Consider the following 7,363-nt stretch of genomic DNA (forward strand, 5'->3'; position numbering starts at 1 on the left):
GACTAACTCCAAAACTTGCTTGCGTGTGAAGCACATTAAGCTCAAGTGTGCAGCTTAGTGAATTCTAACATAAGCCTGACCCAGGAGCCACCACCTCGATCAATTATAGAGCACTTCCATACCCCAGAAGGTTCTCTCATGCCCCTTCCCAGACAGAGCCCCTCCCCCAGATGTAATCACTCCTCTGACATCTATCTTCATCAATTAGTTTGAGGCTAAACAGTCTTGCTTTTTTCTCTTCCTGCATTTTTTTGCCTCAGAGGCATTCAAGAGGAGTTTCCCTCTCAGGCCTGCTAATAGATTTCTGTTATATATATATATGTATGTTGCATATATATATATATATATATGTACATATACATATATGTACGTATATATCCCAATTTAGGGTAGCAATTAGGGATTAGCAATTATCTTGTATTTTTAGAGGTGTTTGCTTTCAAGGACATGAGAGTAATACCCTACAATCCTCTGGCCATGGCCGTAAAGCTTCCCTGCCTGGCTGAGGTAAGGAATGCCCCTAACATTTGTGACAACAGGGGCAAGCATCAAATGGAGGCCCAGTGACCATTCATCTAAATGCTTCGAGTTATATACAGTACCAACAGGCTGTTAACTAAAATTCATTTTTCTTTCTTTCCTTGATAAATAAACATTTTGAATTTAAAGTTCCCAAGCTCCTCATAGTTCTACAACATGGTGACTGAGAGGGAGCCAGCCATGGCTCCCAGAGGGCAGCCCAGCTACCTTTTTCCCATCTCGGGCTCCATCCGCTACCTGAGAGGATTCACATGTGTACACGGCTACCCTAGCCTGCATATCTAAGTTCCGTCTGCAGTCTCCACTAAAAAAAAACCTTGACTCCTGTTGTGGGTTGAATTGTGTCCTCCCAAAAAGTGTGTTGAACTCTTAAGCCCCGGTACATGTGATGTGACCTTGTTTGGAAATGGGGTCTTTTCAGCTATAATCAAGTTCAGATTAGGTTGACAGGGTGGTCCTTCTTCCAGCATGACTGGTGTACTTATAAGAAGGGGGAAAGAGACATGGACACATGCAGAAGGAAAATGCCATGTGAAGCAGAAGGAAGACACCGTATGAAGCCTCAGTGGTGCTGCCACAAACCAAGAAACACCTGGGGCCACCAGAAGCTGGACAGACAAGAAAGAGCCCTCCTATAGAGCCTAACAAGAGAGGATGGTCCTGCCCACACCCTGAATTTGAACTTCTAGCTCCTGGGACCACAAATTTCCACTGTTTTAAGCCATCCAATTTGCAGTACTTCATTACAACAGCCCTAGCAAAAGAATGCGACCCTTTTAGGCCAAAGACAATCTCCAGGACTCAGAATAATCTAGAAGGGGAAGTGTAAGCTCCATGTAAGATCATTCACTTGCTGATGCAGATTCCTCAGGGTGAGCACAGCTCAAGGGTGGCCAGAGTGGGCCCTACAGAACGTGGGGCATAGGGTAAGAAGCCCCATTGCCTGGTCTAAGTCTACAGAGCTGAGGGCATGTTTCTGAATCAAACGGCAATTTTCTTCATTCCCCAATTCACTCTGATGACCTCACTGAGTACTCACCACATGCCAGGCAATGAGCCATCTACTGAGATGAATGAAACTTGTTCCCAGCTCTGCAGAGCCTTGTCTAGTGGGAGGGCCCGGCCAGCTCACAGAGTGTATCATGAAAGATACATACATAGGAGGCTTAGGTACAGGGTCCTATAAGAAGATGACATCAGAGTAGCACCAAAGGATGAGAAAGTAATAACCAGACAAAGAAGCAGGGAGACACAACAGTATGAGTTAAGAATGGCCTATGGATAGGTGATGGGAAAGACAACACACAATACAGGAGAGGTCAGCACAACTGGACTAAACCAAAAGCAAAGAAGTTTTCTGAATACAACCGAATGGTTTGAAGGCCAGTGTAGCAGTGGCAGGGGTCTGGCACCAAGGTTTCAGGGGATATCTAGGTCAATTGGCAAAACAAAATGTACTAAGAAAACATTCTGCATCCCACTTAGGAGAGTGGCGTCTGGGGTCTTAAATGCTAACAAGCAACCATCTAAGATGCATCAATGGGTCTCAAACCACCTGGAGTAAAAGAGAATGAAGAACACAAAGAAACAAGGTAATTATGAGCCCAAGAGACAGAAAGGGCCACACAAATCAGAGACTACATCAGCCTGAGACAAGAAGACCTAGATGGTGCCCGGATATGATCAATGACTACCCTGACAGGGAACACAACAGAGAGCCCCTAAGGGAGTAGAACAGTGGGATGCAGGCCTCAAATTCTCATAAATAATGGTCTGACTAAGACTAAGGACTCCAGAGGTCAAGGTCCCCAGACATTCTGTTAGCCCAAGAAAGGAACCATTCCCAAAGCCAACTCTTCACACAGGGATTGGACTGGACTATAAGATGGAAAATGATACTGGTGAGGAGTGAGCCTCTTGGCTCAAGTAGATACATGAGACTATGTGGGCAGCTCCTGTCTGGAGGAGAGATGAGAAGGGAGAGCGGGACAGGAGCTGGCTGAATGGATGTGGGGAATACAGAGTAGAAAGGAGGAATGTGCTGTCTCATTGTGAGGGAGCAACTAGGAATACATAGAAAGATGTATATAAATTTTTGTATGAGAGACTGACTTGATCTGTAAACTTTCACTTAAAGCACAATAAAAAATAAATAAATAAAAGATTGCTCCAACAAATAACACCAAAAAAAAAAAAAAAAAAAGACTGCTCTGTGGAGTGAACCCAGAGCACCCCAGCAGGGAGAGCGTATGGATGGTGTTGGGAGGGCCCAGCGTGTGCTCCAGTTGCAATATGGGCCTTACTTACCTCTTGGCAGTGGGGGAGGCACTGAAGGCTTAAAGCAGAAGGAAGAAATGGGTAAATTCACATTTTTAGATGTATTATTCTGGCACTGATTTAAAAAAATGGGGGGCGGGGGCAAGATGGAGGAGTAGTCAGATGCTTCTGGTGATCCATCTTACAACAAAGACCCAAAAAAACAAGTGAAACAATTATGTATATGACAAGCTAGGAGCCCTGAACATCAAAAACAAAGTTAGGAAATGGACTTAGCGGCAGGGAAGGAGAAATAGTTCACAAGCGTCAAGGAACTGCGAAAGCCAAATCTCCAGGAACCCTCGGGCACCATTCCCTGGAGCAACCCTGGCAGAGCTGGCAGTAGCATTCCAGCCGTGGTTTCCTCAGGGAGAGACAACTAGCCGCACAGCCTACTCACACCTCCAGAACCAGAGAATAATGACGCTCTCAGCAAAAGCTAACTACTTGCATTTATTTTACTGTGCCCCCAGCCACCAAGCTGGCTTCAGTGGCTGTCGATTTCCCTGGGCCTGAGATAGGTCCTGCTGCATGCTCTGAGCCATTCTCCTGGCCTTGGAGAAGGAATAAATTAACAACTGGGAGAAAAAATTATCTGCAAGCTCCAGTAATCTGGGGAGCTCAGGACAGAAGCGGCTCCTGTCCAGGCACAACAGTCCATGGACTCAGAATACCTTTTCCCCCTGCATGGACCTGTGTAGGCCTATTTCAGAATAGGCCCTTGTGAGCAGGCTGCAAGTGTTTCAGCTGTGCAGTGGAGAGGTGGGTGTTTGATATTTGACACCACCTTGCCTATTAAACAGGGTCCTCACCTACCCACGTTAGGGGCCTAAGGACTGGTGGCTCCACTCACGTCACCCAGCCACTCACAACAGGGGTCCAAGGATAACTGGTACCTCCCAGTCCTTACAACCAAAAGCATTGGGTGCCCACGGTCTGACTTTAGAGCCCAGGCACCTGTGTGCTCTAGGGAACAGGGATGCACTTTCCTCACAGACTCTCAGGGAATGGTAGTCAGCCCCCTGCCTTGTTCAGCGTGTGACCTCCTGCTACAACCAAATACCTGTACCTACACCAATCACCCCTGCCCCTCTAATACTGTAGGACAGAGCCTGTACCACACACTTGATGACCAACTATGTAGACACCTGAGCTGAATCCATACAAGAAAAGTGAATGGACTCCTAGGCTCATATACCTGGTAACAGCTTTAGCCACCTGGTGACAGGACATGAGAGCTTCAAAGGTGAAAATGATCAAGCTAGCTCACTCAAGCAGCCTATCTGGACATATCAACACAAAACAAAGCAAGAAGCTAGGATACAGTAAGCAAACATAAAATAAACTAATACAATAACTTACAGACGGCTCAGAGACAAGTCAATATCAAATCATATAAAGCAGCAGACCATGATCGCTTAAACAAGCTCTCGAAACAAAGAATCAAAGAATCTTCCAGAAGAAGGTGTATTCCTGGAATTACCAGATGCAGAATACAAAAGTAATATACAGAACTCTTTAGGACATCAGGAACGAAATCAGGCAAAATGCAGAACAAGCCAAGGAACACGCAGGAAAAAGCAGTTGAAGAAATTAAAATGGTTATTCAAGAACATATTGAAAAATTTAATAGCCTTCAAGAATCCACCAAGAGACAGCAACCAGAAACTCAAAAGGTTAACAACAAGAATACAAATTAGACAAATCAACACAAAGTCAGAGGAGCAGAATTGAGGAAGTGGAAGGCAGAATTAGTGAGACTGAAGATAAAACACTTGGCACCAATATATTTGAAGAAAAATCAGATAAAAGAATTTTTAAAAAATGAAGAAACCCTAAGAATCATGTGGGGCTCTATCAAGAGAAATAACCTTCAAGTGATTGGAGTACCAGAACAGGGAGGGACAACAGAAAATACAAAGAGAATTGCTAAGATTTGCTGGCAGAAAATTTCCCTGATATCATGAAAGATGAGAAGATATCTACCCAAGATGCTCATCGAACTCCATATAAGGTAAATCTCCAAAGAAAGTCACCAAGACATATTATAATCAAACTTGCCAAAACCAAAGATAAAAAGAGAGTTTTAAGAGCAGCTAGGGATAAACGAAAAGTCACCTACAAAGGAGAGTCACTAAGCGCAGACTACTTGGCAGAAACCATGCAGGCAAGAAGGCAATGGGATGACTTATATAAAAAATTGAAGGAAAAAAATTGCCAGCCAAGAACCACATATCTAGCAAAACACTCTCTCAAATATGAAGGTGAAATTAGGACATTCCCAGATAAACAGAAGTTTAGGGAATTCATAAAAAAACAAATCAAAACTAGAAGAAATACTAAAGGGAGTTCTTTGGTTACGAAATCAATAATATCAGATATCAACCCAAGGCTACAACACTGGACAGAGCAATCAGATGTCAACCCAGATAGGGAAATCACAAAAATAAATCGAGATTTAAAAAAAAAACTTAAAACAGGGAATTGGCAATGTCATTATGTAAAAAAAGACAACATCAAAAAAATAAAGAGGGACTAGGAAATGTAGTCATGGATCTTTCATATGGAATGGAAGTCAAGGCAATATAAACAAATAAAAATTAGGTTTAAACTTAGAAAAACAGGGGTAAATATTAAGGTATCCGTAAAGGAGGATAACAATCCTATTCATCAAAATAAAATACAAGAAAAAAATAGAGACTCAGCAGAAACAAAATCAACAACAATGAATAAGAGGAAAAGACAACATATAAAGATAAACTACTCAGCACAAAAAAGTGGGAAAAAGAAACTGTCAACAACACACACACAAAAACACCAAAATGACAGCACTAAACTCATGCCTATCCATAATTACACTGAATGTAAACGAAATAAATGCACCAATAACGAGACAGAGAGTGGCAGAATGAATTAAAAAAAATGATCCATCTATGTGCTGTCTACAAGAGACACATCTTAGACTGACAGACAAAAACAAACTAAAATACAAAGGATGGAAAAAATATATCAAGCAGACAACAGTCAAAAAAGAGCAGGAGTGGCAATATTAATTTCTGACAAAATAGACCTTAAAGTTAAATCTACCATAAAGGATAAAGGAGGACACTATATAATAACTAAGGGGACAATATACCAGGAGGATATAACCATATTAGATATATATGCACCCAATGACAGGGCTGCAAGATACATAAAACAAACTCTATCGGCATTGAAAAGTGAGATAGACAGCTCCACAGTAACTGTACGAGACTGCAACACAACACTTTTGGTGAAAGACAGAACATCCAGAAAGAAGCTCAGTAAAGACATGGAAGATCTAAATGCCACAATCAACCAACCTGACCTCATAGACATAAACAGAACCCTCCACCCAACAGCAGCCAAGTATACTTTCTTTTCCAGTGCACATGGAACATTCTCTAGAACAGACCACGTATTAGGTCATAAAGCAAGGCTTAGCAGAACCCAAAACATCGAAAAATTACAAAGCATCTTCTCTGACCATAGGACCATAGAAGTAGAAATCAATAACAGAAAAAGCAGGGCAAAGAAATCAAACACTTGCAAACTGAACAATAAAGGAAAAAAAAAAAACCTGGTGCCGTCAAGTCAATTCCAACTCATAGTGACCCTATAGGACCGAGTAGACCTGCCCCATAGAGTTTCCAATGAGCGCCTGGTGGATTTGAACTGCCAACCTTTTGGTTAGCAGCGGTAGTATTTAACCACTACATCACCAGGGTTTCCAGCTGAACAATACCCTTCCCCAAAATGACTGGGTTATACAAGATATTAAGGATGGAATAAAGAAATTCATAGAATCCAATGAGAATGAAAATACTTTGGGACACAGCTAAAGCATTGCTCAGAGGTCAATATACAGCAATAAATGCCACATAAAAAATGAAGAAAGGGCCAAAATCAAAGAATTATCCCTACAACATGAACAAATAGCAGCAAAAGAAACCCTCAGGCACCAGAAGAAGGCAAATAATAAAAATTGGAGCAGAGGTAAATGAAACAGAGCACGGAAAAACAACTGAAAGAATTAACAAGACCAAAAGCTGGTTCTTTGAAAAAAGCAACAAAATTAAGAAACCACTGGCCAAACTGACAAAAGAAAAACAGGAGAGGAAGCAAATAACCTGAATAAGAAATGAGATGGGAGGTATCACGACAGACTCAACTAAAATTAAAAGAATCATATCACATTACTATGAAAAAGTGTACTCTAACAAGTTTGAAAACCTGGAAGAAATGGATGAATTTCTACAAACACACCATCTACTTAAACTAACACAGAGGCAGAACAACTAAAAAAGCCCATAACAAAAGAGGACATTGAAAAGGTAATTAAAAAACTCCCAACAACAACAACAAAAAAAGCCCTGGCCCTGACGGCTTCACTGCAGAGTTCTACCAAACTTTCAGAGTAGAGTTAATACCACTACTACTAAAGGTATTTCAGAGCATAGAAAAAGATGGGATGCTACCAAACCCA

The sequence above is a fragment of the Loxodonta africana genome, chromosome 17, assembly GCF_030014295.1.
Source record: "Loxodonta africana isolate mLoxAfr1 chromosome 17, mLoxAfr1.hap2, whole genome shotgun sequence".
Classification (NCBI taxonomy): domain Eukaryota; kingdom Metazoa; phylum Chordata; class Mammalia; order Proboscidea; family Elephantidae; genus Loxodonta; species Loxodonta africana.